Below are 15,262 nucleotides of genomic sequence, written 5' to 3' on the forward strand. Positions count from 1 at the left end.
TTGTTGTTATCATTATTCCTTTTACAATATAAATTAAAATATATGGTGCTGCAATATCTGAAATGGTGTTTATTTAATTTGTTTGAAAGAGAAATCAAATTATACCTGATATAGTAAGAAGACCAAATTGACAATGAAATGTGAGATTGGATTTTGTGATCTGAAGCCTCGGTTATCGTTTCGGTGAAACTGTAATCTGCTGAAGTGAATCATATAGAGCTGAAATGAGGGAAGTTGGAGATGGACCAAAAAAAAAAAAAAGAAGATAAATGAAGTGTTAAAGTGAGGGAGAAATATCAAGTGTTGAAAGGAGATGAGTAATCATGTGTGGGAGGTCAGTCTGTCCTGTATAATACGGCCAAAAACACCTCTACACATTCCAACAAACAATTCTACAATTGATTATAACCACGTCGTCTTTTACATTATTACCGGCTATGAGTCGCTGTTGGAGATACCAGCTTGAAATCATGCGTTTTTCTATTAACAATCCTTCTTGAAGCTTTGTTTTCTCTCAGACATGCAATGAAATTCTGTTTGTCATGTGACGATGACTGTATCTGCACGAGACAAAGTCCTGCATACAGAAAGAATGCGTTACCTTTACTGTAGCTCACTTTAGTTGAAACAACCTGTAAGATGGTTACAAATGCAATTCGAATGATTTTTTTAATGTGTACTGTAATGTATTAGTGATTTGACAAAAATGTTAAGTCTAGTAATCTCAAACCATTTATTTAATTATTTTTCACTAAACTTCCATTGCTGAGTCTACTTAAATATACAGTATTAATAATAAAAAAAAGCCTATAGCCATTCACTCCAGACTTAATATGCAGATCCACAGAAGCTCATTCTCTTTGATTGACAGAGAAGCACAGGCTATATATATCAAAACCAGTTACAATTATTTAGTTAAATTAAAAGCAGTGACATGGATTAGACAACTTTTTTTTTCTTTTTCTTTTTTATTACTGAAATGTTATGGAAGAACGTTGTAAGATGACTCACATTTATAAAGCACTTTAAAAAGCTCAGGGTTTTGTGTGTATGTGAATGCATTTGTGTGTGTGCTTGTACACATGGTTTAAAACAAATTTGTTCTCATAAACGTAATGGCTTTAAAAACATACTAAACAGTGCTCATAAACTGGTTTCTATGCAGGTTACATTTAGAAGAGTCTCATTAAACAACATATACGTTCATGTGTGTGTGTGCACTCGTACAGCTATCTTTATGGGGGCCGGATTGAGTTTTAGATCATCGGAGTGAGGACAATCTTTTGAAGTGAGGACATTATGGCTGCTCCTCATTTTAAGAGAGCCCTTTAAAGGCCTGTCTGAGTGTCAAGACTTGGTTTGAGGGGTCAGGTTATCATTTGGTAAAGGCTAGGTTTAGGGTAGGGAGCTAGAGATTGCATTTGTGTCAATTTATGTCCTCACAAAGATAGCTACACAGAGTTGTGTGTGTGGGTGGTTGTGTGTGTGTGTTGACATTTGCTTCACAGGGAGTCACTGATTTATAAACCACTTACCTACCTGTACAAATTAATCACTTGATGTTGCATTAACAGAGACGATCGTCATTGAATTATGAAATTACTTTATTTATTATAACCATGTATTTTATACATTGTGCTATAGTTCTTACAAAAACATATAACCAATTCAATTGCAATAAAAACATAATATACATTGTTCAAATGAAAAAGACAATATACAATCAGATAACATGGTTATGGCCAATATTAATACAGTATGTAGGTGCTTGATATACAGTGTTTAATTTGGTAAAATACTGTTTTAGTAAAGGTAGCGGTCTGATAATTGTTCTTGAACTAAATCTCAATGCATTAGTTAAATAATCTCTGACCAAAAGCACGCCTTACAGCTCCTGGAAGGCCACTGTCCCACAAATTTTACTTCCAGCCCTAAACAATCAAACCTGTTTTTTGTTTTTGTTTTTTTCTGTCATCTTTGAATAGCTAAAAAGTGAAATGCATGGATTTAGTATTGTGATAAATAGCTAACATATGCACTGTAATATACTACATATATTTATGAGAAAATACTATTTCAATTTTTCTACTTCAGAATGTCGTATTTAATTCAGTGTGTTTTTGTTATTGTGCAATTAGCAGTTTCTCGGTGTGAAAAGTGACAGCTTTGAACAAGTAACAAAATACTGCCTAATTAAACTCATAAGATTTGTTTATAATTAGTCCATTTAATTCAGAAACATATCTCAAATTATGCCCCACATTTTACACTTGCACTTTCCCAAAAAATGACAAACAAATAGCATTTCATTAAGATACTGTAAAGACTGTGCTAAATTCATGGTAAATAAATGTGTGCTGTGGTTTCCATGACTTAACATGAGTTTGATATTTGACAAAAATAAATGTAAAAAAAAAAAATGTTGTGTACTGAATGCAAAATGGTACACAAAAGAGGAATTTCCATTGATCAAAGCTAGTTAATTTAAAATATATATAAATATATAGTAACAATACAACCTAGAGTGAATTTAGTAATGCACTATATAAATAATTAAATAAACAAAAAATAACAGTGTCTAGACAGAGTGTCTGAGTTGATGGAAAGAGGCTTTTCCATTGATTAAAGCAGTTTAAAATAAAACAAATAATTCACTGGTATGAATTGAGAAAATAAAATAAAATACATATTTCACCCTGATATGAATTGAGTAATGTATTAAATCCAGAAAAATAAAACACTTTAATAAAAAAAACACATTTGTATAACAATGTGTGGCTTATAAAACATTTAGAAAATGCATGTGTGAGATGCTGAAGTTTCTGCCACCTAGCGACCATGGCTGTAGACTGTTACCAGAAGTGCTGTTGCTACAGTAACAATCTAATGCCACGGTCACCATGGAGACAGCAAGAGAGGAAAGAAGGGTCTGCAATGGAAACTGTAGATGAGCTAACCTGATTGGCTGGCTGGCTGGCTACGACACGGCCCACATATTCAGCACAGGGGTTTCCAGGGTAGATGACACAGATTCCTGCTCAGCTGTACTAACCAGGCAAAGGCGGTGTAGACTTCACAAGGTTCTCCATTTTCTTTCAGCAGCTAAACAGTCTGTGGGATGTTGCCAGACGTCAGTAGCCATGACTGTAGACTGTTACTGTACTTTCAGACACATTTAGCAGTAAGCAGTCTAGAGCCAAGGTATTGATGCACTGACCTTGAACGAATTTGCACTTTTCGAATGTACTTTTTCTAATTTACCGTTATACGTCTTGTTTCTGAGCCTTGAAAACAAATACAAATATTGAAAACCATTTTAAGAAGCATTACCGTTCATTTCCAATGTACACAAAATAGCTATCTAACTATCTGAAAAACTCTCTAAACTATATGCAAGCATCTCCGAGGGCAGCTATAAATAGGAAAGTAGTTTTCCTTGCCCGGAATGACATCACGAGTCCATAATAATGGCATGGCCCGCTTCCACAACTGTGTATTGATTGCAGTGGAGATTATCGGGCTGACTCACTCCCAGGATATTAGCTGTTGGTGGATGTGATGGTAGGGGGTTATGCAAGCCTTATTCAGTATCATGCTCTGACGTCCATGCTGTTGATGCTATGTGTCATGACATCAAAATCTGACTTCTGCTAGAGCCGAGAGAAAAAACTAAAGTGTCACTTAGAGGAGGCGCTTGGTGTGACCCTGTAGTCATTATAAAGGATTTTTTTTTTTCTGTTGCTGTTGTGTTACTCAGTATTTCTGTTTAAGCAAAGCTCAGTGACTAACTCTGTGAGCTTTTATAAGTGGCCTTCATTTGCATCAGCATTCAAATCATTCAGTCATCAATTTAAAGTGTTGTCATAGAACACTTGCATTTTTGAAATGAGATTTGGAAAACAATGGGAATAAATCATTGACTAAATCAGTTTTTGAAGGAATAGTAACCCAATAATTGACTTTTTGCCAAAATTCACTCATCTCCAGGTCATTTCAAATTAAAACCATTTTAAAAACCAGAAGTAGCTTTATGTAGAATATCCTCAGATGTGAGGCAGTCAGTCACCATTCACTTTTTTTTCAAAGACAAAATGATGCAATGAAAGTAATTTTGAATGTAATTCATACTGTACAAGTTTGGAACAACGTGAGAATGAGTGTTATATTTTGGGGTAAATTTTCTTTTGAAGGAATAGTTGACTCAAAAATGACAATTCTGTTATAATTTGCTCAATCTTATGTCGTTTCATACCTGTATGACTTTATTTGTTTTGCAGAACATAAAATAAGGTATTGTGAAGAATGTCTGTAGCCAAAATGTTTTAGTTACCATTGACCCCCACTATACGAAAAAGACACTTCTCAGATTTCTCAGACTATCTTCTATGTTCCACAAAAGAAAGAAAGTCTCACCAGTTTGAAAGACATGAGGGTAAATAATTAATAACAGACTTTTCATTTTTGTCTGAACTATCCCTGTAAGTTTCAAATATAGATTATGCTTCGTTTTTTCTGCTTGAAGTGCATAGTGCTCGGTGCGCTGTCCATGGTGCTGACAGGGATTGAAGTTTCATTGGATTTTTAACACTTTAAAACATTTGTGATAAAAATAATTCTTAGTAGTAATAATAAAAATAATAGTTAAAATCAGTTAAATCCATTTAATTAGTCAGGATTAGCCATGTGGCACATCCACAGAGGGATGGAAATAAAACTGAAAGGAAACAACTGAAAACAATTTTCAACTGAGTCGAAATGTGGATGTTCTGTAACCCTATTCATTTATTTCATTCTTTGAAAGTAAGGTAAGTTCAAGTAACGACTTATTCGTGCCTGCCTGCATTACTAGAACCCATCCCAAAATTTCATTTTAGCCTTTTCCCTCATACAGTCTCCTGTTCATTTAGCATGAGGTGTAATCCCTGCATTATGTCAGTGAGGAGATAAAGGCAAACGTGTGAATTCAAAGCCGAATTATTCTGCAAGGCTCGTGTGGAGAGTTTTGGATGTTCTCCACTTTGTTCCCACCCCCTCAGAAACCCCCTACCTCCTGCATTGCTTCCCCTAGCGAGGCACTTGAAGGACGCCTGGGCATGCGCCGCGCGCGAGCTTTCGCTTTTAGTGCTCCCGACTGGCTGTTGGAAATCGTCGGCGTGTGCGCAGGAATGACGCAGGATTGACTTCATCTGAAAGTACGTCACGATATTGTAAATTCAAAATTAAGAAGCTGGAAAGAAGATATAGGGCGACATTGTAGGCTCGTCTTTTTCCCCTCAACGGAAGTATGTGAGTCGGAAATGGAAGTGTTAGATAACATGAATCATGTCGCACGGAAAAGAACAGCTGGGCACATGCATGCGTAATATGAACGCGTTTGAGATTTAATCGCTTTATCTTAGTGCATTTAATATTATATCGAAGCATTTCACATTTGGAAACAATTCCGCTCATTTGCGCTTTTTTAACCTTTAAAGTCTTTGTGAAATATGTCTTTAGTAGCCGGCAAATATGAGTGTTTCATATGTATAGAGATGCTTCTAGTGCACTAGAAATATGACATTTATCATATATAGCTGCCACATACATTTCTAGCACAGATTTGTATTCACGTTAAGTATAGCATCCAAAGCGCACAACCTTGAACCCGGACTCATTTTTTTTTACTTGTAGGCTACATCACGACTGTAACAAATACATTAAATACATCCATCATGAATGTAATACAATATTCCTATAGTAGTAGGATAATAAATAAATATGAAACAGATAGAAAGTCGTTGGTTTTATTGTACTGTTAGGGCCGATTGTGAGTTCTAACGATTTTTTAAAAGAATACGAAGCATTTAAAAAAGGATTTTAACCAATGAAATGACAAGGTTTGTCGTATATACATGACTAGACGTGTGTCTGACTTTCTAAGAGACTCCCTGGCTTGTGATCGATCACTGCACATGTGCGCAAAAGTGAGTCACACTGCAGTAACTTTCAGTCGCTCCACATCCACGAAATATTTCACCATTGACACGCCACAAATCACAGATATATTTCAATAATCTGCTAAATCCGGAATTATTTTATTTTATAAAATCATAATATGAGAATAATCATATTTGTTTAATTCTAGCCCTCGCATTTATCGCCGGAAAAGTCACTTACCTCGTACTAAAGCAGTCCAAATTCAACTCAAGAAACTTCTCAGCTGGCATCACCGAAGAGACGGCGTTACCTGTCTACTTCAGTGCATTATGCTATTCGTTACCTCTGCTGATGAGAAATGATGCTGATGGCAATGTAACGTCTTCCGCTGGATGTATCCACTCACTCTTTTGCCGTCGATGGCACTTGTGAAATTTAACGGGTTCTCCCACCGTTCGCAATTTATAGACAGCTTGTAGTGATAGTAATGCAGATGGGAGGGGGATCTCATTCATTGAAAATCATCAGCAGCATCGCGCTTCGGACGTGCTGGATGACGTCACTCAACGGACTGGGTGCGATGGATAGAGAGGGTCACACAGAAAATGCGTAAAAGACCTTCATGATACGGAGAATATTCTTTTTATTTAAAATGTTAACGAATCACAGCGCTAAAATAGTGAGATTAAAGTATATAAAAAAATACAGTTTATAAATGGATAGTTCCATCAGAAAATGTACATTCTGTAATAAGCTACTCACCGTCGTGTCCTTCTAAACTTGTATTAGTTTCTTTTTGTGAAACACAAAAATATATATTTGAAGAATGTTGGTAAGCAAACAGTTTAAGTGTCTACTGTCTTCCAATGTATGAAATACAAAGATATTTCGCGAAAATATCTTCTTTTGTGTCTCAATGAATAAAATTGAGAAAAATGTATGTACAATCTTTGAGTGAAATAATCGGTAAGACTTTAGTATAGGGTACAATTCACACTAATAACTAGTTGCTTATTAGCATGTTTATTATTTACATATTAGCTGTTTATTAGTGCTTATAAGTACATATAATGCATGACATCCATAACCCTACCCAATACCCTAAATTTAACAACTACCTTATAAACTATTAGTAAGCAGCAAATAAGGAGTTAATTGAGGCAAAAGTCATAGTTAATGGTTAGTTAATAGTGAGAATTGGACCCTAAAATAAAGTGTGACCAAATAATCGTTTGACATCAGTCTCCTGAACATTTGTTTAATGCAGGTTATGCACCAGTGTATTTGTAAAGTGTATGAGTACATCTATAATTAAAATTTATTCATTCATAGTCTTGAAACTAAATTCATTTTAATATTTTCTGTGGGAATAACATGTCTAAGTACAGTGTAACTGTCCAGAGATTGTTAAAAGAAAACAGACATAAGTCTGAAACTTTTTCTGAATTTAGTAGATAGGGATAATTAATTATTAGTAAAATATATATATATATATATATATATATATATATATATATATATATATATATATATATATATATATATATATATATATATGAATCAGGCCTGGAATATGGCATTTTAAGTATTTTAAACAAAACAGTAAGAAAAACTGAAGAAAATTTGTCTGCCAAATGAAAGTCAGTGTGTGTTGTGCAACAGGCTACAATGTTGAAAACTATTTTATTGCCATGTGACATGAAAACTAAAGCCTTTAGATTTAGAAAATTTAAAAATAATATACTTCCATTAAAAAAAAGTATTTGAATACGTTTTATTACATACTGGACTTTTGTATATAAAGTTGTTGTATAAAACTTTTGTTGAAACTGTTATGAACATAACATAAAACTAACATCACAAATAATATTATTCTTTATGAGTGTTTTAAGCCATATACAGTTTTCTGAATGTTAACTAAAGTTTAGCAGCAACCAGGCTTTCAGAGAATGGGAATTGAAAATGGCGTGTGTGTGTGTTTGCCCAACATGCAGCCTGTCGTTGTGAAGTTTTGCTCACTATGATTCACCTCACACTGATTGGCTTTTCACATAATGCCAATCCCTCGTACTTCCCCTGTCACTTTCTCTCCTCTTTTGTCACTTCCACCCACACTCTCCTGATCCCACTCTCAGCTAAACATGATCACCCACACATACAACCACCTCATTCACCTCTTCCCCGACACTTGGATTTATTTGCTCTCATTTGTGCCCTTGTACCTGGGATTGGAGTCTTCCGCTCACACACAGCATGTGTCTCTGATGAATCACCTTTGAGTTTCACTGATTACTCCACCTAATTCTGACATTAGGCCTCCTTCAAGGTTCACATTCAGGTAGATAAAACCAGCATTTCAACTTAATTCTTTGTGTTAATAGGAATAGCTGACAAAAGCAAAAGAAATATGCGATCATAATTTACCTTTTCTACATTCTTCTAAACATTCAGTGATGTGTGTGTGTGTGTGTGTGTGTGTGTGTGCTGCAGGTGTGTAGGCACGTGCGTGTATGTGTGCATGTGTGTAACTGGAAAGAAGACTAATATTAAGGACACTTGGCACATAATTCTAATAAAGTCTAATTTTATGTCTACTTTTTATTTTACATTTTTATTTATGCAGATAAAGAGAGAATGTGTGTGTGTGTGTGTGTGTAAACATTAACACACACACACAGAAATCTGTAAATGCACACAAACATTAATGTAAATATATCAATACATAAATTTCCTGTGCATAAAAACATGTTGAAAGTTGTACTAGTGTAAAAGTAGACAAAGACTTAAAAAAAATATACTTTTAAGTCTACTTAAAAGTTCTTTAAGTAGGCTTAAAAGTGTAAGCTGTTTTTGTCTACTTTTTAGACATTTTTTATATATATTTTTTAATTTTGTGTGTATATACATTTCTACATATAGAAAATGAAAGGCTCTTTTGATGTAAATTATTGTCACATATGCATTTACACCAGACCTGTTTTTTTCTTCTTTTTTTATGTCAAAGAAGACATAACTGATGTAGTTTTTTTATCATTCTAGTTTGCTTAATACCCAGCAATCTTTAGTCCCCATTCTCTTCAATCTTCACAGACATCTTCAAAGACGCGTCTCCCGTAGCTGCGAACCGATCATGTTGGAAAACAACGCAGAAACGCAGCGTGAGCTATGCAAACTTATGAGTGTGTCATTAATAAAAGATGTGCACTCTGAAGCAATCACGGTCATGCTGATCCAGAGGCAGCCATTGATTCCTGCCATCTCAAGTGGAGCATAATTAGTCTTGTGAATTAAATATGAAATAGTAGTACGTCACTGAGAGCTCCTCTGAGTCTTACCTCAATCCTTTCTGATCTCCCTCACTTTGCCCCAGTCTCTGCCCTACTTAAACAGCATGTTCCCTTGCCTCGGTCTCTATACCCACTCTTTTTGTGTCTTTTGTGGATTGCTGTCTCCAAAGCACCCCAGGCAGGCTTGCCCAGTTCCCCACCATGCAGCACCAGCATCTGTCAGAGAGGCTCCACGGGGCTCAGCATCCACCTGCAGAGTTTCTGCCTCCTCCTCCTCTATCAGTCAGTCATCAGTATTCTCTCTCCATCTCTTCCTCTCACGCTCTGTTGTTCCCCCTCTTTCACTTCTCCTCAGCCGTGGCATAAATTGAGCCGCATTGAGGCATTCCTCTGACAGATATGGTGCAATCTGCCTTCTGGTGCAGAACATACCCTCTCTATCTGAAATGTATTGACATACAGAACAGCACGCAGACAACTTGCATGACAACTGCCGGATCATTTGATATTGTTCAGTTGGTGATGCTTTGTTGAACTTACAAGACAAAGCCACTCTGACACAATTTGACTTGTGCTGGGAAGCCTGCTAGTCATGTCTTTCAAAGCAAAAATAAGCTATGAACAAATAATGGATAATTGTAGCATTTAAAGAAAATGAGCAGCTGTATTAAATTTCTTTTTGTGCCTTATCTGTTCTGTGCTTTTAAAATGGTGGTCTTTACAGGAATATTCCAGTGGTTCAGTAAAAGTTAAGCTCAGTGGACAGTATGTGTGACATATTTGGTAATTACAAAAAATCATTTTGATTCATCTCTTGTTTCCTTGAAGGAAAAAAACGTGGCAAAAATTAAGTAAATTGAGCAATTTTGAATGATTCAAAAGCATTAATTTTTACATTTATTCTTCTGTTAAAATAGTCTATTATCTGAGCTGTGAAGCTGGTAAATTGGTTTTAGAGTTAACGAAGTTGTGGCGATAAAGTTGTAAAATATACGGATATACTGTACATTGACACTAAAACTAACATGCATGCAATTTACATTTTGTGGCTATATGAAACAGTATATATTGAAACAGTTACGGATTGTTCCCATTCACTTCCAATGTAAGTGCCTCAATGTAATCCAAATATTTCATTTTTTCAAGAAAAAAAAAAACTTTTTTTTAATTATTATTAATTAACATTATACCACATATGCAGCCAGTGGAGTTTCACTACACAGATATTTTATGCTTTTTGTGTTTAAATAAATCATAAGCAGCTAAACATTTTGAGATTTCTAAAGTTTAAACATCAAAATGTTCCATTTACAGAGTGTTGATAAACCTTGTTTATTCTTAACAGATCAAAATCTACAGTGTATCTTTTATAGCTGTACTTACCATTGGAAATCCATCTATTGATTCCAGATTCTACTAAGCCTATTGGATGTTCTTATCCACAGCTAGACACTTGAGGAGATAACCATGCATGTGTCCCCATTTATATATGAAAACACATTGCACGTGCCTCCACAAGTGGCATACATCTTCCTGTGACTTATGGCCCTTAATTCAGATTCAAGTTTTCCATTAGTCATCATGTTTTCTGAGCAAAGAGATTCTGGAAAGGATGTCATCCTGGGCTGGTGTAGGTGTTATTGGCTTGTCTCATGAAACGCACAGCACTTTCCAAAAAAAAATAAAAAATACCATGTTCTAATGACTCACTGACTACAAAAACCTTCGGACTGACTCACTCATTTAGTGAGTGGTGAAATGGTAGCATGCGTTAAAGCACATTGACTTGATCATGTTTTATCACTATATACATCAGTTTAAATGCTACTCTGGTTAATTAAAAAAAAAATAGGTTTGACAGAATGCGTCACTGGCGGTGGAAAAAAAAAAAGTGTTAAGAAGCATAAAACAGAGGCAGATGCAAAGCCATATCTCAGGCTTCAGGGAAATGCGTCAGTCTTTTATCTTAACCTGTTCTCCAGGGGCCAGCACACAGAAGAACAGGTCCGGGAAAAGCACCATGGAGTAACGAGACTTACTCCGCCATGAAATCCACTTTTATCATCTCAATTCACTCAGATCTGCTGTGTCTACAGCTCCAGTAAACACTTCCAAAGATCTGTGTTTTAAAGCAGCAATTAATGAATATTCAATTCAACTTTGCTGTTAGATAGCATATTCTCTTGGTTTTGAAGTGATGCTGGAGACCAGATTTACAAAAACAAATTGTATATGCTTTATGTCATATGTTGTCTTTATTAACAAGTACTGTATATAGTAACGGCATATTAGTTTATTAGTAAATACATTTATATTAAGGCTATGTTTTAATGCATATGAGGTTCATGGATGTCAGATTTAAGAAATTTGGGAATTTTAATTAGGCATCATAAAAGTACTCCATACTGTTTTATAGATTGAAAATGACATTTACAATTACATGTTGAGGCATAAATGAACTGAAACTGAAATAAACCTCCATAATTCAAACTCAAAGTCTGACATTATTCAGAATTTTCATAGAATATTCAAAGATAGATAGATAGATAGATAGATAGATAGATAGATAGATAGATAGATAGATAGATAGATAGATAGATAAAGTATGCTTTTTAAATGCAGTATGCCTCAAAATGAGCTTTTAGGTTCATTTAGAAAACTGATATCAACCATTAAATTGAATAGCTTTATTTTTACCTGCATTCTAAGCAGTTGCCCTCGCCTCATTGTTAGATATTTCTCTACCACTATAGGCTGGAAATGTTGGTGCATTCTGGGTTTATGTATGCTGAGGTCTCTGAATGCAGCGGCAGGTTTGTGAGTCATGATTGTGCTGGAACAAACGTTTACTTACGTAGGCAGAGAAGATATACCAGTGCCTGTTTGATTCGGCTTCTGCCATTATATGGCATGTCATTCCCCCAAATAAGTGTCCCGTGGCCATAGCATGAGAAAACACCCACCACATGGACTGGTATTTTAAGGTCTTTGTTTGTCGTCCCTCCACTTGTTGAATTTTTGTCACTCCACAAATGTTTAATGTTGCTCTAAACCTCTTGATTTCATATCTAATTCATACAGTCGTGACTTTGAATTATGGATGAGAGCTTTACATCTTTAAAATTTCCCATAATCCATTCTATTGCTACACTGGAGGCTATTCTGAATGGGTCAGAATTTATATTAATGCAGCTCATCTTCAATTCAAACTGCAGTTATAATTAATCTCCTAACACCCTAATGCTTGTTCCAAATATTTATAAATTAATTTGTTGTATAATACGTGGAAATGACACATTATTTGTCCTAAAGACTTTTTGCTTTCTTAAATTAGGAAATCTATTTAGGTCCCTGATCAGCTGTGCATCCCTGCATCTTAAATATCTCTCCCACCCTCTAAAACACACACACACACACACACACACACACACACACTGATTGTGCTGCTGCTGTCCCCATAGAACTAATGACTCACAGGAGTGACTCATACCCTTTCTTTCCTCTATCACACACACGCTTCACATCATTGTGTTATATCCATATCTAACCTGGGCAAAGATGGAGAAAGATGAAGATTTTTTCTTTCTATCGCATATTTGTTTTTAAAATGTACTCTGTATTTGTGTGTGTGTGCGTGTTTGCGCTATTTATTGATAATTGTAAATCAGGAGAAATGTGTATGTTCTGACAGGTGGGAATAAGAACCAACGTCTTTTTTTATCAACATTAAGGAGTAATAAGGTTTTACATAAATACTTTTTTGCATTATTGTTGCAAAAGTAATTCAGTAAAGAGAAAATCTAAAGGGAAAACAAGATGGCTATAAACTGGCAGTGACCCAAGGGCATTAATAGACTCTTGTTTGGGTGTTTCAAGACATTTCAGGTGCTGGCAAAAACCCTACAGGCCTACAAGGAATTGCCCATGCTGTATTATGCTGGCAAGTGCTCACGCTCTTTTGACGACAGTGATGGTCAAGAAATCCAGAGAAAAGAAAAAAAACAAGGATAGTGATATGAAGATTTGGATATCCAGGTAAGATCTAGTGATATACTGCAGACAGACATAAAATATTTACAATTTAGGTTACTTTGCAGTCCCTGGAAAAACTGGTTTATTTTGTTTCAGTGACATGGGATAACTGCTGACATGTGTCAACACTTAAGTGTATGATTTAAAATATATATATATACATTTTTATTGATGTATGTTTAAACTATTTTTTTTTTCTTTCACATTTTCTTCACATTCACGAGGTTCACGTCAGATTTAACTAATTAAGTATTTTACTAAAGTATTATAAATATATATTCCTTACTGTTCTGTTAGTATAAAAAAAGACATACAAATAAACATACACACTTTAGAAAATAAACTGTTATGTTTTGTAGTCCTAAACCCCAGAAGATAATTTGTGTTTAAGGTTTCCTCTGTGAATTTTCTATGGGATTTTTTTTAAATGGTGGTTTTTCAAGTAATGTGAACCACAGGAATTATTTGAAGAGATTTTGTTCTTTGACTAATAACTGCCGTACTTCACACATTAATTTTGATGCTAATGTGTTTTATTTAAAAATTTAACCAACATTGCTACAAAATTGCTAAATAAATCATCAAAAAGATGTGTTTACATCCTTGACAAATCTAACAACAACTTGTAATCCATTTGTAGCATATTAGCAACTCATTAAACAACATGTTCACTTGGTTATCTAAATGGGGGCATTTTGTAGACTTCTGATGTTTTTATTTAGAAATATTATAATCTAACCTAACAGTTTACCTATATATTTGTCTCAAAAAACTGAGTAGCTACACATACAATATTTCAAAATTCACATTTGTGGTATCAAATGACAGTAAGTAGCCTAATTTATCTTGTAGAACAAAACGTGACTTCCCTAGACTGCATCATGACTGAACTGTTCTCTTTCTGACTATTAGAAGCTAAAATGTGGCGTTCAGAACAAATACATTCAGTATTACATTTTTACATCACAGTATTATATATTTTTTTATTTTTATTTTTTTAATGGCAACAAAGTTAGGCTAAATTGATTAACACGTTAAAGAAAAAATACTGCATGCGATTGCTCAAAGTCAGTCTTTTTCCGAAAGATGATTAATTAATAATGGTATGTATTTGTACTGTCTGCGTTTTAGAGAAAATTTCTAAGTAAATACGTATGTTTGCGTTTGTTTTATTGGTCCACTGGTATTTAATAATGTGGCATAAACTGACCATAACATAGAAGGACATTTAGTCAAATGATTTTTGGTTTTGGATTTGAAACGTTTTTTGTCGTTCAACAGGTCTCGGTGAAGTTCTAATGACATTTGGCGCCACAAGATGGCAGTGTAAGCGCGGGAAAGGGAAAGGAAGTCCTTTTTGAGACATTTTAACAGGTCCGTAAGAGCTTCTCTCTCTCTCTATTTCTGCTTTTACTCTTTAGTGATCCATTTACTGCGGCAATGGAGTTTTATTTTCAACTCGGAGCCCATTGTCTTACGACATCTCAAACACAGCTTTTTAAATCCACCATCATTTACACCTGTGGAGAAAAAATGAGGACATGAAGAGTTTTAACTGCATACTTGGCTAATAAAGAGGCAAGTGTGATGTATGTTTATTATTTAATGAGAATGAATATGTCTGCCTTTGGGGACACTGTAAATCACTGTGGATGGGGTAGTACAGGGAATTTTAATTGGGTTTGGGAGCACTTGCATGCCAAATACATTATAATTTAATATAATGATCCAAACTGCCATTGGCTGACAGTCACACCTCAAAAAGCCCTTTGGAGAAAGTCTGGGAGCATATGCCAGTGTATCATTAAACACATGGTCCATCTCATACCAAATCCAGATCATCAGTTTTAAATGTTGGCCTCAGCAAAGCTGATATTAATCTGCATGTATAATAATTTGCAAGCTTATATTAGTCACCACTAATTGTGTGTAAATCATGCATTCACAGCCGCAAACATTCCTCATGTCCGCTCTCATAAATCTGGAGCCTGGAGTTGGCTGAGAAAACCGTTGCTTGGCCTTTGTCA

General features: G+C 35.0%; 1 long non-coding RNA gene across 1 annotated transcript; it reads left to right on the forward strand.

The window, feature by feature from the left end:
• Positions 1-12,761: 12,761 nt before the first annotated feature.
• LOC113114878 (uncharacterized) lies at positions 12,762-14,602 on the forward strand. The gene is made up of 3 exons (XR_003293798.1): positions 12,762-12,894; positions 13,080-13,238; positions 14,517-14,602. It is a non-coding gene; the product is annotated as an uncharacterized LOC113114878 (long non-coding RNA).
• Positions 14,603-15,262: the final 660 nt, after the last annotated feature.

The sequence above is a fragment of the Carassius auratus genome, chromosome 15 (assembly GCF_003368295.1).
Source record: "Carassius auratus strain Wakin chromosome 15, ASM336829v1, whole genome shotgun sequence".
NCBI lineage: Eukaryota > Metazoa > Chordata > Actinopteri > Cypriniformes > Cyprinidae > Carassius > Carassius auratus.